Source organism: Acinonyx jubatus, chromosome C1 (genome assembly GCF_027475565.1).
Source record: "Acinonyx jubatus isolate Ajub_Pintada_27869175 chromosome C1, VMU_Ajub_asm_v1.0, whole genome shotgun sequence".
Taxonomy (NCBI): domain Eukaryota; kingdom Metazoa; phylum Chordata; class Mammalia; order Carnivora; family Felidae; genus Acinonyx; species Acinonyx jubatus.
Genome location: NC_069381.1, coordinates 175,143,256 through 175,159,733, shown reverse-complemented (window position 1 = coordinate 175,159,733; position 16,478 = coordinate 175,143,256). Strand labels below are relative to the sequence as shown.

General features: G+C 43.0%; 1 protein-coding gene across 4 annotated transcripts in view; it reads right to left on the bottom strand.

Moving 5' to 3' along the window:
* The window catches only part of MYO1B (myosin IB), a 187,512-nt gene that overhangs the window by 154,524 nt on the left and 16,510 nt on the right, over positions 1-16,478 (bottom strand). The window contains exon 1 of one of the 4 annotated variants that reach the window (XM_053215469.1): positions 13,656-13,861. The exons of the other annotated variants lie outside the window; for them this stretch is intronic. The gene's annotated coding sequence lies outside the window, so the exon portion shown is untranslated. Of the gene's footprint in view, positions 1-13,655; positions 13,862-16,478 lie in introns of those variants that run through there. 4 annotated transcript variants of the gene reach the window in all.

The following is a 16,478-nucleotide window of genomic DNA, read 5'->3' as shown; positions in this document are numbered from 1 at the left end:
CTATTTCCTTGAGATAACAATTTAAACAAATGTCTTCCCACTCTAGTCTAGAACATCTAGCAGATCTCCTAGAGGCAACAGAAACTATATTTAGTTGGGCTATTTTCTTTTTTTTTTTTATTTTTTACTTTTTTTTTCAATATATGAAATTTATTGTCAAATTGGTTTCCATACAACACCCAGTGCTCATCCCAAAGGTGCCCTCCTCAATACCCATCATCAACCCTCCCCTCCCTCCCACCCCCCATCAACCCTCAGTTTGTTCTCAGTTTTTAAGAGTCTCTTATGCTTTGGCTCTCTCCCACTCTAACCTCTTTTTTTTTTTTCCTTCCCCTCCCCCATGGGTTTCTGTTAAGTTTCTCAGGATCCACATAAGAGTGAAACCATATGGTATCTGTCTTTCTCTGTATGGCTCATTTCACTTAGCATCACACTCTCCAGTTCCATCCACGTTGCTACAAAGGGCCATATTTCGTTCTTTCTCATTGCCACGTAGTACTCCATTGTGTATATAAACCACAATTTCTTTATCCATTCATCAGTTGATGGACATTTAGGCTCTTTCCATCATTTAGCTATTGTTGAGAATGCTGCTATAAACATTGGGGTACAAGTGCCCCTATACATCAGTACTCCTGTATCCCTTGGGTAAATTCCTAGCAGTGCTATTGCTGGGTCATAGGGTAGGTCTATTTTTAATTTTCTGAGGAACCTCCACACTGTTTTCCAGAGTGGCTGCACCAGTTTGCATTCTAGTTGGGCTATTTTCAAGAGAACTGGGAAGGGGCGAGAATTATATAATTCTTTATTACTAATTACCGATGCTTTATATGAATCCACAAACACATCCTTTATTTCTGACCCTTTTAAGAAAAAAAAAATCTTTTATGTGTGCATTGAAAAGCCAAAGATATAGAGACTAAAAGAAGCAGAGAGGAAAGGTCTCTCATAAACAAAAACAACCCACCAAGGAAGTATTTAATAATCAAAAGAAGAAAAATCAAACTTTTTTGTTTACATATATGTATATTTTTTTTTAATTTCATGCCAACTTCAGCTAGAATAAATGGCCCTAGGTATCACTAAAGCCCAACAATAGAATGGTTTCATGTGCTTAGAACTAGGCCAGATTCTGTTTTAAAACAATATGGGTGGGAGGCGGGGCAGGGGCACCTGCCAGTCTCTGGAGATGTAGCAGAAGCCAGGGAGAGCAGCTGGTCTCATGCCAAGCCCATAGAAAGACTTGCACAGGAACAGGAACATGAGTGCTCAACCTTTGTCGCAATAAATTAACATTTAAATCAAATCTCCAGTTCTCAGACTCATGAAATGCCAAAAGCACTCTAGCTGCGATGCATTACATATAATTTGGCAGATGAGGGAAGAAGGTTTAGGGATTAAGGGGGAAGTCAACCTGAGAATGGTTTCAAAAATAACCACCTCAAACCAGCAATTTAAATTAAGCAAAGAGGCTGAATGGGAACTCTTTGCTCCAGGCTGTATATAAAGTCTATTTATGGAAACAGAGGCAGAAAGACAAGGACTTCGCTGCAGGTAACAATAATAAAGTAATCGTTCTCTGTAATTAAGCCTGCTTTACCATCTTTTCAAATACAAGTTTCAAGCACGTTTGTAGGGGTTCTGATTTTTACATTTCTATCTCAACTTCATAATCCAAAGTGGGGGAGAAGACAAATCAAATGCTGAGTCGCAGACAAAAAAAAATCTGAAAACACAACCTTTGCAAACCAAACTACAACAATAAACCAGCTGATAAGGAGACACCAACATTCATTTAGTTATTCAAGCACAGTTTTGTTCCATTCCCACTTTGTTGTTTTGTTTTGTTTTGTTTTGTCTTTTTTAGCATCTAAGAACTTTGGGGGAAGAAACAGTGACACCCTCTCCCTCATTCTCATGGTAAAAATGGACACTGGGGAAACGGCATAGAGGCACTTCCCTAGCTTCCTACACATGGACTGAGTCCCCTTACTGTGACTACTATATCCAGCCTTGGTTTGCTTCAGAATCACCTGCTAAAACTCAAGATATCAATGAACTATCAGAAGTCCAATGGGAGAATTCAATAGGCACATATATAGAGCACCGAGGATACTTCTTATTTGACACATACATACCCACTCCCACCCTTCCCAAGACCCTCCACAGAAACCCATGTTGTTCTAAGGAAGCCAATTTTATCCCTTGTGCCAGGAATGTAGCACATGATCTAGACTAAGGCAACCAACACATCCCCATCTCCCAGCGACTGTCATTGATTCGGGTCTCGTCATTTAACTGAGCCTCAAGCTTTGGCTTGGTATATCAGGACAAGGGTTCTATCTACCTCTGGATGGCACAATTTACAGATGTGATACTTGAAACTGCCATGGCCATGTCATGCCTGCTTTCACATTGGGAGTGTGTGTAGTCCGAGGAGAATGGCATCACATGGAGGAAAGCAAGGCAAAAATAACTAAATAAATAGCTGAGAATTAATGCAGGAGCCCTGATAACATCACAGACCTCTGGATCAAATTACAATAGAAACCTGCTCCACAGCTCTTAAATGTACACACATGGAGGCCAATTAATTCTCCTTATTGTTTAAGCTGTTTGAGTTGGATTTTTCTATTATTTGCAACAGTAAGCATCTTACCTAATAGAAGAAGCTGGTACAAGGAAGTGGAGTGTTCTAAGTAACACGCCAAAGAGCATGGACTGACTGAGCCAAGACTACAAGGTGGGGGGGGGGGGGGGGGGGTGAGGAACTACCATCTTGGACCGGAAAGATGATCGTCCTTGATATGTGATAGCAAACAACTGATTAAACCATGGCTTATCACACCTTATGACTTGGACCTTGTGCCTCCAACTTTAGCGAATTCAAGGAAAATTCAGATGCTGGAGTATGTGTTGGCTACTTCTCAAGGATCTTCAAGAAAAAGACAAGCTTGCTGTGAAAGTGGCCTGTTGGAAAGCCAGAGCGGAGAATATATGGTGCTGCTAAAGGAGTCACTTTGGCTGGAGGTGGGAGATGATGAGGGGATGTGACCTGCCCACTGTTTTGCCTCTATGGCCTGAGGAAGGGATAGTACTCCCACCTTGAAGATGTAGCACAGGAGAGGCATCACCTGTTCTATTGCTTCTTATGCTTCTTAACTGTTCCCAGGTGGTTTTTATTAACCAAGAGCTAAGACACTCTGCACAGCATCCACGGCTAGGTCCCACTGCCAGGAGACAAGTTCTCAGACCACGTCCTAGGTTCAAAACACTGGCGGTTGGCAGATCTCTGATTCTGGTTACTATTCCATGGAAGGCAATAAATCTTAACAACCAAAACACTCTTTTTTTCATGTTTGAGAGAGAGAGAGAGAGAGAGAGAGAGAGAGAGAGAGCACAAGTGGGGGAGAAGGGCAGAGGGAGAGAGAGAGAATGCCAAGCAGCCTCCACGTTCAGTGTGGAGCCCAACACAGGGCTCAAACCCACAACCTTGGGATCACGACCAGAATCAAAATCAAGAGTCGGGTACTCAACTGACCGAGCCACCCAGGCGTCCCTGCCAAAACACGTTCAAGGGATCGATGCTGCCAAAGAAGTCTGGCTGACAGGGCTTAACAATTACTTGATCCTTAAAACAATCAACCCCAAGACCTCCAACTCAGGAACAACAACAATAAAACGCTAAAGCACTGCAGTCCCTGCCAAAGCAATCTTCCTCAATGCTCATCTTAAATGTGGCCATGGAAGGCCATGGACAAAGAAGATCTTGAAGAGGAGCACCTCTAAAGAGGAAGTGGCTAAGCTTTCGGCCATACAGGGAAGAGTCGCATCATGTTGGCTGGGGCATGTTACTTGCATAAGCATGGTAAGAAAGGTGTATGTGATTGTTGGGTAGCTAAAGGGGAGAGCCATGGTAGACTTTTGTCTTTCTTTTTAAAGGGTCACTATCCAGTACACAGTCCTGTTCCTATTTGTTCTTAATCTCCCTTGCAGGAAGTCCCCAGTTACCTTGTGCTGACAAGTAACCTAGTGAGAAGCAGGGCCCAATCACCACCTCAGAATTCAAAGGAGATAGATCTGCTCTCCACCCCAAGGAACATGGCTTATGCACAGGTCGATCTCATCCTCCTGGGACTTTGAGTCCTAGGTGATGATGAAAGCTGGGGGTGACAGCTGGAGGTAATACTCCTCACTCAGCAGCAACAGTAGCAGCATGAAGACCAGAAGGTTCCTGCAGCATGGCTTCTGCTATGGATATTGTTGCCCAGCCCTCTAGCCTTTCTTTGGTTCCTGCCTATCTTCCAAGCCTGTATCCTTCCTGGGCTTCCAACCTCTCTGCAATTCTGTGAGTGTCTACATCCTTCCTGCATTGCAAGCAACCAAGATCCCTAACTGACAGGAACACTACGTACAGTACAGTACCCAAATACAGTATGATACCACTGTTACAGCTTCATTATTATGTAAAACCTAACCTTTTTCTCCCTACATTGGTGAAAGCAATCTACAAAATACAATCACCGGGGTAGCCTTTGGAGGAACCACAGAGGAGCTTGGAGGCAGGGTCTCTTTATCTAAAAGTGTTGATTTAGCCCAGGCACCAGCCCATCTACTGATGCCAGATGATTCCATGGGTGCCCCAGCTTTCCACCTGTTTATTCATCCAAGAAGAGCAGAATACATGATTGCAACCATTATTTTCCCAACCTACTATAATCTCATAAACTTCCAAAATTACTACCTATATTTCGATGTATACCAATTCATTTACTGGCATCTTTCTGAGTGTAAAAATTCCATTTAAAACACTGAAAGCATTTCAAAAATTCCTCAAAATCCAAAAGAATACAGCATAAACATCCTATAGCATCTTAAAATGGCCACTTGTAGCCTCATATTTAAATATAAGGAATCTACCCTTGTCATCACCCTTAAATTACAAGGCACCTACCACGTTAATGTCATCCGTGCTTGGGAGTCAAGACCAGCATTCTCCAAGCCAAAAGCCCCACAGAGACAGCCAGACCAGGGGGCACTTCCCCCGTGAAATGCATGGTCATTCCATTCAATAGCAAAACAGCAACAGCGAAAAGTTATTCCAAATTAATAATTAATTAATTTGCTAACAATTTAACAACAACTAAGAAAAGATGAAGGATAAACTAAAATACAACATCTGGTGGTCTCCCATGTTATCCAGAGTTCTCAGAGTTAACACAGATGAGAACAAACAAATATTTTTAAGTTGAACTGGTTTTATCGTAAAATTTGAAAGGACATTCACAAAACTGAGCTGAGGTTGCCATAATTAACAAAGATTAAGATCGAGTCATTAGCATAATTTTAAATATGAGGGGAATTTTTATTTTTTATGTTTATTTATTTTGAGAGAGAAAGAAAATATGTGTGCATGGGGGCGGGGCAAAGGGAGAGGAGACAGAGACACAGAGAGAGAATGAATCCCAAGTAGGTTCCATGCTCAATGTGGAGCCTGACACAGGGCTCCTGAGAGCATGTTCTGAGCCAAAATCAAGAGTGGGATGCTTAACCTAATGAGCCATCCAGGTGCCCCTAAATTTGAGGAAACTTTTCATACCAAGCCATAAAAACCACTTGCTGGAAAACTTAATGAAAGCAGACATCTATTGCACTGGCAACTGTAAATGAGGACATTTGAAACACATCTATTATAATGTCATTAGCAGTATACGTCAGAAGGGAACACCTTCGGGGAGTCTTCTTAGCATAAGAACACAATTGTTCCCATCTGACTCTGGTTCCACTCTTGACCTCCCTGCAGGGTGGTCAAGTATGCATGATAGCCCCTCTGCTGGAGAATCAGCTCTTTGATGTCAGGAGTCACAGCTTATTCATCTTTATTTCCTCAAAGGCATAGTGCACTGCCTTTGCACATGGTAGGCATTCAGACAAATACAAAGGGAAAACAAGTATGCAAATTTACGATTGACAACTGCATCGCTTAGTAATGCACGGTCTCTCGCAGCTGCCATGGTTGGTCTGACCAGAAGGCAAAAAATGACTGTTGCTTCAAGCCACTTTGATCCATTCCTCTGAAAACATAATATCATCAACAAAGGACAGGAAACAGAATTGAGCCACTTCACTCCCAAAGAGATTACTAAAGCTTTTAAGAATAACATGAGAAATACATTTAAGCAACAAAACTGGGCCAGTGTGGCAAGATTTCATGAACAAAATAAATCTCAACAAATCCTGATGGCAAAACAAAGGCAAAAGAGGGGCCAAGTCTATAGGACATGGTTCAGTACCTAATACGATGAGCTAAGTGACTGAGAAAAACTGGAATTTCCTTCCTAGATCTTTTAAAACAGCACGAATCTCCTCTCTGAGAGCAGTTAGATTAAATTTCCATGCAATTGAGCTCAACCACCATTTACAGGATTGAGCCCCTTTGGTCTCCGGCACTGTGTTCAGTGCGAAGGGCACACTGAGAATAATCTGGCACTTCCTCCTCTCCGCGGTATCCCCTCCAGAAGCTCACGGTCCAGTATGAGGCAAGAAAAGAAAATAAACCACTTTTGAAATTGCAGATAACCTTTTTAATGATTAAACACAAAACATATTCACTATAGGAAAAAAAATCAGAAAATACAGATGAGCAAAACACAAGCCAAAGTCAACACTCTCACATTTTAGTCTGAATCCTTTTGAATTCATTAGAACCCTTATGAAACCCGATTTTTACAACCAATGAATTGGCCATCATTTCTGGTTTTATACATTTTGACATAAATTTTGATAAATTTATAAATTTTGATATATTTTTGCCTCGAGGTAGGTATGTGAAGCAGATCTATAGGAGCTGTGAAACTCTTAAGCTCTGCCAATAACGACCCCACCGCTTTCCAATTCAGCCACATTGCCTGGCCATCTGCCCCTTTATTCTTCACCTTTTCCCCTCCCTGCAAATTAGCAACCCATATTGTCAATAGCCAGGCCACCAACCATCTAGCTCATTTGGCTGAGTCTAACATCTCAACACATGTCCACAACTTCTATCTCCTACCATCCCATACCAAAATACCCCCCAAACAAAAACAGAACCTTCCTATTCCCACCCCCAAATCCCGTAAAGTCTCAACAGACCCAGTTTCTCATCCTTGGCCACTCCCTGTCTCTTACTTCTCCCCCGCCACCCCCCCAGCCAACCTGTCTCTCCCCCTCCCTTCTCATCCCTTCCGCGTTCTTCCTCACTGTGACTGCCCTAACTCAGCCTTCATCCTTTCTCACCTGGAAGACAACAGCCTCCTCACTGGTCTCTCTCTCTCTCTGCCTTGTTTTGCTGCCACAGCCTCTGCCATCCCTCTGCTTCCCCCATGCATGGGTCACATTTCCCAAGTTGCCTTTCGAAAACAGCCTGATCAGGTAAGCCATGCTTTAAAGCCTTCAATAACTCTCCAGTCCCTTTAAGCCAGTATTCAAATTCCTTAGCAGACCCTCAAAAAAGAAAGAAAGAAAGAAAGAAAGAAAGAAAGAAAGAAAGAAAGAAAGAAAGAAAGAAAGAAAGAAACACAGAATCACCTCAATATGACCCAGCAATTCCTCTTTGGGGTATAAAAACAGGGACTCAAAAAAGAAACGTGCACACCCACGTTCGAAGCAATACTATTCACAATGGTCAAAAGGTGGAAGCAGCCCAAGGGCCCACCAACGGATGAATGGATAAACAAAATGTGGTATGTGCCTACAATGGAAGAGTATTCAGTCTTAAAACCTGAGGAAATTCTGACACATGCCACAAAATGGAGCAAACCTGAGGACATTACGTTAAGCGAAATAAGCCAGTCCCAAAAGGGCAAACACTGCATGATTCCACTTACGTGAAGAACTAGAGTAGTCAAATTCCTAGAAACAAAGTGGAATTTCGGTTACTGGCCAGGATGGGAAGTTGTCTCATGAGCACAGCGTTTCAGAAAAAGTTCTGGAGACGGATGGCGGTGAGGGTTGCAAAACAACGTGAGTGCACTTAATGCCACTGAACTAACTGTACACTTAAAAAGGTTAACGTGGCAAGTTTTATGCTGTATCTCTTTCACCACCCACATAAAAATTCCTCCTCAGGGATCGAGACTTCACAACCTGACCCCAGCCCTCCTCCTCAGGCTCTTCTCTCCCTGTTGAGCCTACCACCCATGGCAACACGCACAACACGCAAAGATGCCAAGGCCTTCAACAGTTCCTTGGCCCAGGCCACTGCTAATGGGGCTGGGGGTAGACAGCAGCCTGAACAATGCCAGCTTCCAAGGATCGGCACATAGGACAGAGACTACAGTCAGGAGGCTATGAGGCAAGCAGCATAGATCCAGGGGATGGGATGTGTCATTCAGGGGAGCATCTGCCGGACTCCTGCAGAGGAAGCTCATCTGAGGAGAGGAATGAGCGCTTCATTGCAGAGAGAAGCAGCACGGAACCTCGTGCAATGCTTTAGCTCCTGTAGTAGCTACTTCTAGTAGTAGTTCTAGTAGAAGGCTCTCAAGAGGTTCAGCTAAGCTTCATAAACCCCCTGACCTGGGCTAGAGTGAGTAGCCACTCCTCACAGGCAGCAAGTTCCAAGCAAGCCAGTAGACCTCCTGCACAACGGTGCAGCCGCTGATCCCATCCTCCCTGGAGAAGGCTTGAGTTCTCCGGGTGCTGACGCCCCACTGCCCGGCCCAGCGGCTGACGCCCACAGCTCCAGAGTGGAGAGCAAATGAATGAACGCATGTAACAGAGACACAAGCCATTTTCCTTCCAAGACTGTATCCATCACCTCTACCCCTCCCATACAGGCCACAACAGGCACAGGATAATCAGAGAACCCCCAAGAATGGAAAGACTTGGGACAGAAACCAAAGGGCAAGACGGTTTCGCAGTATTTACCAGCCGAAAGGGCAGGCAAAGCGGTAGGACAGTTGACCCCAGCAGCATGATTTTCAAGGGAGAAGAGAGTTGGGGGGCCACACAGAACCACACAGGGTGCTCTGGAGGGCTCCCCAGAGCACATGAGAAAGTGGGCACTGGCATGCATCTGTGAAAGGGCTCGGTGACTGATTCTCACTCCCATCAACATACTTCCTTAGGGAAACTGACATAAGGTATGTCAATTCACGGCATTTACTTCACAAAATACCATTATGTGACTTCCCAATTCTTTATTCCGTCATTAAAGCCACTACGTATTAAAGGTCCTCCCTTCTCTATAGCTTTTTGTTACTAATATTTAATGGATTCTTACAGGTTGGCTTTTGTTAGAATCTTGGATTAGGGAAGAAATAGGCCCAGCTACTGGGCAACTTCTATACAGTAAGTTGTTCTCATGTGTTCAAACACTGGATAATACAAATAACATTAAATTATCAATGATAAGGTAGAATAGATTTGGACAGGGACTTAAAACAAATAGCTAAAAGCATTCGGAAGCCTATAAGCCAGGAAGCCAGACTCCAATCCTAAAAAGCTCTGTCTAATGGAGGGGCAATTAAGTCAACATTCTGGTGGAGTCAACATTCTAGGAGTTAACACTCCATGGGGTATCTCCCCACAGGCAGATGGGGGCCAGGAACCACCCAGCCTTAATGCTAAGGTTTGTTTCAGTCTGGGTATAAAAAGGCTGGCCTACAAACAAACACCTTCAACCAGGAGCTCAGCTACTCTCCATCCCAGGAACAGGCTGCTTATTAAGGATTTGAACGACAGCACAGAACTTTACAATTCGTAACGTGACAGGTTAAAAGAAAGGTTTTTTTCCAACTGTGAAAATGGTGAGTATATTACCTAGACTAATTAGAAGGATTTTTGAGTCAAAAATAACAGTGGCTGCTATGACAACATTGAAGGTTTTGGATTACAAGCTACCAACTATCTCTTCTGATGTCTGAGCAAAACGTCTTTAGATCTCAGGCAAACCCTTCTGTGAAGAGAGAGAGAAATGGACCCAGAAGGTGTTGCACAGCTGGTTTCTGGAAGAGGCAAGGAGAGGAAGAAGCTTTTCTGACTGGTCTGAGTGGTCTTTCACCCATCTTATATTACATACACTCATCAATCTGATTCCCAAATCAGCAAACTCTTCACAACACACCCAGTTTTTTACAGAGAAGCTTCACCTCCACACTGGGAAGTGTCATTTTCTACAGAAGTTTTGGGGCAAGAGTTTGCCATGACTGAGAATTCCCTTTTGATGTGCCCCAACACGGAACAACACAGGCTTTGGATCACAGACCCGGGCTCAAATCCAAGGGAATTCATCTCTGGAATTTGAACTTCTGATCTAAAACCTCAGGGATGACAACATCCATTCCACAGGGTGATTACGCAGGCTGCTGAGGAAGCAAAGCCCCGAAGAGGGCAGGGTCTCATTGGATGCTAGACCCCTCCCTTCCCAATGCCCACTTCCTCTGGCCCTGAGGAGCTCACGTACTCTTCTTGTGCTGCCTTCTGGCAGGTGTGTCCAAGGTGGAAAAAAAAAAAAAAACCTAGAGAGCTGCCTCATTTGCACTAGGCATTCCATGGGGTTCGGTGCCCTGAGGAGGAAATGCAGCCAACATCACTGTCCCACCATCATTTCCCAGAGGAAACTCTACACAGTCATGGCAGGGACAACTGCCAAAGGGCAGGCAACATCGGAGAATGCCATCCACCACCCCACCAAAACTGGGTCTGAAAGCCCCTCCCAAACCCTCCCTCTCCACCCAGCACCCACCACCCACCCTGGCACCCCTCACCAGCCAAAACCCTAGAAGATCTAGAATGGACAGTAAACCGTGTGGCTTTAGGGGGAAGTGATGGTCACACTCTCTTACTCCCACCGGGTATTAGGAGAATTAATGAGCTAACGTCTGAAAAGTCCTATGAGTTCCTATGGAACAAGGTAGCCAAGACCCATAAACCTCTGTTACGGCCAGAAACACAAACTCAGCTGCACATGGGATGTGCTAATTATAAGCCACAGACTTCTCGATGTGTTCCCTCAAGGTAGATAAAAAAAAAAAAAATTCCAAGAAGCTAACTATGTTTAGATTGGCAAACCTGAGACCCTAGGACCCCTAGGTAAATGTAAAATGGCTCAAATTTAATTGGCACACCAGACAGCTCTGATTCGTTCCTGGCCGGTGCACAGACACCAAGTGCGACCAGTGGTTATTAAACTGAATACAGCCCCCAGGGGAAAACCAACTTTCCTTCCAAATGAATTAATTGGCTTGTTAATCTGAGGGTCCAGATCTCATCCCACAGGCTCATATCCTGACCAAGTCATCCTGTCCCTTGCCCCCTTCAGGTGCTTACGATGCTTGTAGATTCTTTCTTTCTCTTCTCTTGATACCTGATCACATCATCCCATCAAGGTACTCCCTTACAATTAGAAGTACAGTGTGTTGCACCTGGTAGGCACTCACACAGGGTTTCCCGTCCCTGTCGGATCCCGTACATGGATCAGATTGTGAAGACATCTGGCTGAACAAGGCCACTCACAATAAAACAGCCCAGGGTATGTTAGAGCAGACCTACCTTATTTTAAAAGGTATTTTAAAATCATTCAGGCTCTTTTAAGTGACAATGGAGGGAAACGTATTGAATTTAGTGCACTTGTTCTTTGGGGGAAGGAAGCAAGTTATCTCGCAGGGAAACAGCAGCTGTTGCATTCTGCAACAGACCACAGAGGTTAACGTGACTACCAAAGCCACTCCAGGAAAAAAACACCGAGAACATCCAAGTCGCAGACTCAGCTCTGCAGCTAGCTGAAAGCGAGACCTTGGGCACACTGCCAACGCTGAGCCTCAGTTTACCCACAAAGGGGGAACACATCATCTCCCAGGCCAGTCCTAGTCCGTCATTACTGAGTCAGCAAAAAATGCTCAAATCTGGAAAGACTGAGTTTCTTAATTTTGGGGTGAACATGCATCCTGTGTCTGGTTATAAAGAATGTTGAAAACCAAGAATGCCAGTCCACAAGAATCTTTCTCAATGACATTTACTCAGAGGTTAAGGAAATTAGCTCTTTATTCTGACCTCATCAGCAAAAAAAAAAAAAAAAACCAAAAAAAATGTATTAAGGGTCTAATCATACATAGCACAGAAAGAAACGGATGGAGTCAACAGGATCTTCATAACTGCAGGCATCAAGGCAGGTGTGAATGCATTCTCTGTTTACACCTATATGGCAAGCTACAGAATGGCACGGACTATTTTAAAAAGTTAATCCAGTCATGAAAGCAAAAAGAGGTCTAAAGATTACAAACTAAGGAACCTATATACTAGGAAAAAAGAGAGAAAGAAATATGTATTACTCAATAGTATGTCTTCGGTAATATCTTTGTACTTGTGCTTAAGAAAAAATTTGTAGGGGCGCCTGAGTGGCTCAGTCGGTTAAGCGTCTGACTCTTGATTTTGGCTCAGGTCAAGATCCCAGGGTCGTGGGATCAAGCCCCACATGGGGCTCCATGCTGAGCACGGAGCCTGCTTAAGATTCTCTCTCTTTCTCTCCCTCTACCCCTCCCTTGCTGCTGCTCTTTCTCTCTCTAAAATTAAAAAAGAATAAAAGATTAAAAAAAAAACAGAAAAAAAGTTTTTAGAATAATAAAAACTCAGAAACTTCCTCAAGCAGTTACCCGCTAAAACAGAGTCTAATAAATAAACTATGTCATCAAAGGAAGAGATGTTTATACATTTACATTAGGATTTCATGAGTGTTTATTAGTTGAGAATTGATCAAACAAAAATAGCTAAGATGCTTCCAAAAAAGACACTGATGATGTAAATTCAGAAGGCAAAACTACTTTGTCATTAAAAAAGAATTTTTAAAGAAAATAGCTAAATTGCAGTGGGTTACTTCACCTAAGTTTAGATTAAAATCAACAATCAGAATTTGGAAGTATTTTCTGGGCCAGTGTTTTTCTAATTTTTCTCATGTTGGAAGCATTACTAAATTTAAAATCAAATGTATCATAACATGTATGTTAGATTGCCTCAAGTACATTCTAAAGTATTTATGAAAAACAAACATACAACAAATCAACCTATAAGGCATGCCATAACTCATAACTCTTTTTAAGTCACAAATTAAAATGGTTTTTACTAAAATTTGTTTACTAAATTTAAATTTATAAATTTTAACAAAGTTTGAATAGTTCTAATTTCCAAAAGTTCTGTACAATATGGCAATTATTTCAAATATTTATATACAGACACAAACATGCAAATCTCCCCCCTTGCTGCCATACACATACTTTTTTCCCCTTGAACAGAAGGGCACACTTAACCTGTAAAGCTACACAAAATACAGTTTTTAAAGTTAATCAGCTTGGCCATGTACAAAATAATTTTTCAATAAATTTTTGCAAAAGAAATTTTAGTAAGAAATAAAATATTCAATAGTGAACTGCACTGTATATGCCTGATTAAGAAAAGTTGATTTCCTTCTACAAGTAATTTATCAAAATAAAAGGTTTTCAAAATAACACATTATTATATTGTAAGTCATCAAATCAAAAGGCATAAAAACTTAAAATTCACAATCCACCCTTAATCATGACTCTCAATAGGCAGGCAGACAGATAGATTAAAGGAAAACTATAGAGTTCTTTTTAAATGACATAATTATAAGATCCCCTCGTTTAGGAATTAAAACTGCTTACCAACTCTTCTTCTCCATTGTTTTTTCCACTGATTTAACTAGCACTTTAGCATTCGGTTCGTATGAAAGGAAGAGACAAACATTCGTTGTGACAGGGAGAACACACTGAGTACAACAAATATTTTGCACAGAGATAAGAAGGGAAAAGTAGGTCAATATCCTGTGGCCAGGAAGAAGCAGCCTAAGCTTCCATCCAGGACTATATTATATGATTAACCAGACTGGACTCTCTTCTCTCCAGGCTACTGCTCGGACCCGTGTAGCTGGTATACACAGACTCTGGGAGAAAAGAATGAGACCTGCATCTACTACCTCCCAGTCACTGGCAATCTAGCTGAGAAAACAAAATACTTCAGAGCAATATAACTAATAAAATAGGCGCTCACCTAGGGCAGATGATTCGCCTCCAAAGGAGCAATATAGAGATGAGGGTTTATGTTTAGAGGTGGGGCTATAATGGTGTAGGAGAATCAGAGGAGGATGGCTGAAGGCATGAAACTTGACCTTGGCTTTCTGAGGATGAGCAGTATGTGATCAAGCAGAAAAGAACTTTGAAGCACGAAGTACAAAACATTCAGAAGATAGTGACTAGGCGGAACGGCAGAAGACAGCAGGTGCAAGGCCCTGGCGGGCCATGACACTGCAAGGAAAGATACACTGAGACAAGACTGAGAGTCCAAGCTAAGGAGCTTATAGTTGGAAATGTGGTGGGAAGGGGTGAGAGAGGAGAGGGAAGAGTATCTACGATGTTCATGTGGCAGTCAGCACATCCAGTGGGCAATAAGTGTGACTGAGGGTCACTGGTGATAGTACAATAGAAAATAAAATCAAAGACAGCCATTATAGATGATAGAGAGCCATCAAAAATGCCTTGAGCAGCGACAGACAACAAAAAATCTAAAGGAGGTTTTATCAGTGGATAGTCGAAATTAGTTGGGAGAGAGCTAGAAGCAGGAAGCAAGATTGCTCTGTGCAGTTGTTCAGTTTGTGCACTGCATAAAAGTGGGCCGGGCCAAGGGGGGAAATGGACACTGACATCAAGTCAAGCTCCTGTGGGATAGTGTTTGCTTTGAAGGGTACCTTTTTCTTTTCTTTTTTTCTAAATGTTAATTATTTATTTAGAGAGAAAGAGGGAGAGGGAGAGGGAGAGGGAGAGCATGAGTTGGGGAAGGGAAGAGAGAAGGGGAGAGAGAATGCCATGCAGGCTCCACATTGTCAGCACAGAGCCTGACCCGGGGCTCAAACTCTCGAACCATGACATCATGACCTGCTGAGCCGAAATCAAGAGTCAGATGCTTAACCAAATGAGCCACCCAAGCACTCCTGAAGGGTACCTTTGTCTAACTGTGTAAAGGCGCTTTACGAGCTAGCAGCAGGGAAACCAGCGGGGGGCACAAATCTAGCAGTTCAGGAATAAGAACTAGGGTAGAATTAATGGAAACGAAATAAGAGAATAAGTGCAAGAGAAATAACAGATGAATCTATCACAAAAGGTGGAACTCTGATGGAGGGGGCAAGGGGGACAGGAGGGTTTGAGACTAAAGTAGTCTCTCTCATCCAAATGCATAAGGATTGACAGTTTGGCTGCTGGGTTGAAATTTTAAAAATTCAGTCAAAGTTGGAAGTCATTTAAAAAGATAAACCTGGGGCGCCTGGGTGGCTCAGTCGGTTAAGGGTCCGACTTCGGCTCAGGTCACGATCTCACGGTCCGTGAGTTCGAGCCCCGCGTCGGGCTCTGTGCTGACAGCTCAGAGCCTGGAGCCTGCTTTGGATTCTGTGTCTCCCTCTCTCTCTCTGCTGCTCCCCCGTTCATGCTCTGTCTCTCTCTGTCTCAAAAATAAATAAACATTTAAAAAAAAAAAAAAGATAAACCAAAACATATTCTTTTAAATCAAACCCTATAATCATACATTTATCTGCCCATCTTTCTGCTGTAAAGCTGAGGCCTTTTCTTTGAGTCTCTGTCCACTGACTATAGTAACACAGCAGTACTTTCTTTGATAAGCCATCTCATGGCACCACCTTCCAGGTCTAATCTCTGTAAAGAAAGGGTGAGGCTGTAAAGACACGAGAGAAACAACAGGGAGCAGACCACATTATTCTTGACAAATGCTCGACACTCCTCCCTGTGGGAAGATTTTACACCCCCACCTCGCTGAATGTAAGCGTACGTCATACGTACCTCACAGCTGTCTTTCCCTCCAGCCCAGGGATCAGCAACGCTCCAGAGGGCGCTGCTCCGTCAGACTCTGTCCTGGGGGACAGAGGACGAGTGAGGGTGACACGGAGCACAGCCACAACCTCACCTACAGTGGACGCACCCTGTGAGTGTGGATTACTCCTCCGAGCCGCTAAGATTCTCGGGTTTTATTTTTTACCTATTTTTTTTTAAGTTTATTTATTTATTCTGAGAGAGAGAGAAGGAGAGCACAAGCAAGAAAGGGCAGAAAGAGAGAATCCTAACGCGGGGCTCGATCTCACAAACCGTGAGGTCACGACCTGGGCAGAGATCAAGAATCAGACACTTAACCAACAGAGCCACCTAGGCACCTCAAAATTCTTGGGGTTTACATGATCACAACTCAACCCATCTATCCTGAATGGCTGACAATATCAGCGGGAATACTGTTCTTTCAGGTCTCCCCAAATCCTTTATAGTTACCTCAGCCACTCTCAAATCAGCTGCAATCATTTTTTAGAAACGTACTTTTATCGGGTGGCCTCCAAAACACTGAAATGAATTCAAATAAACGTTCACAAAAACAGCAATCCTTTTTGCACATCAATTTAAAACCATTATATTATAGAGTAGTAAGTACAACTG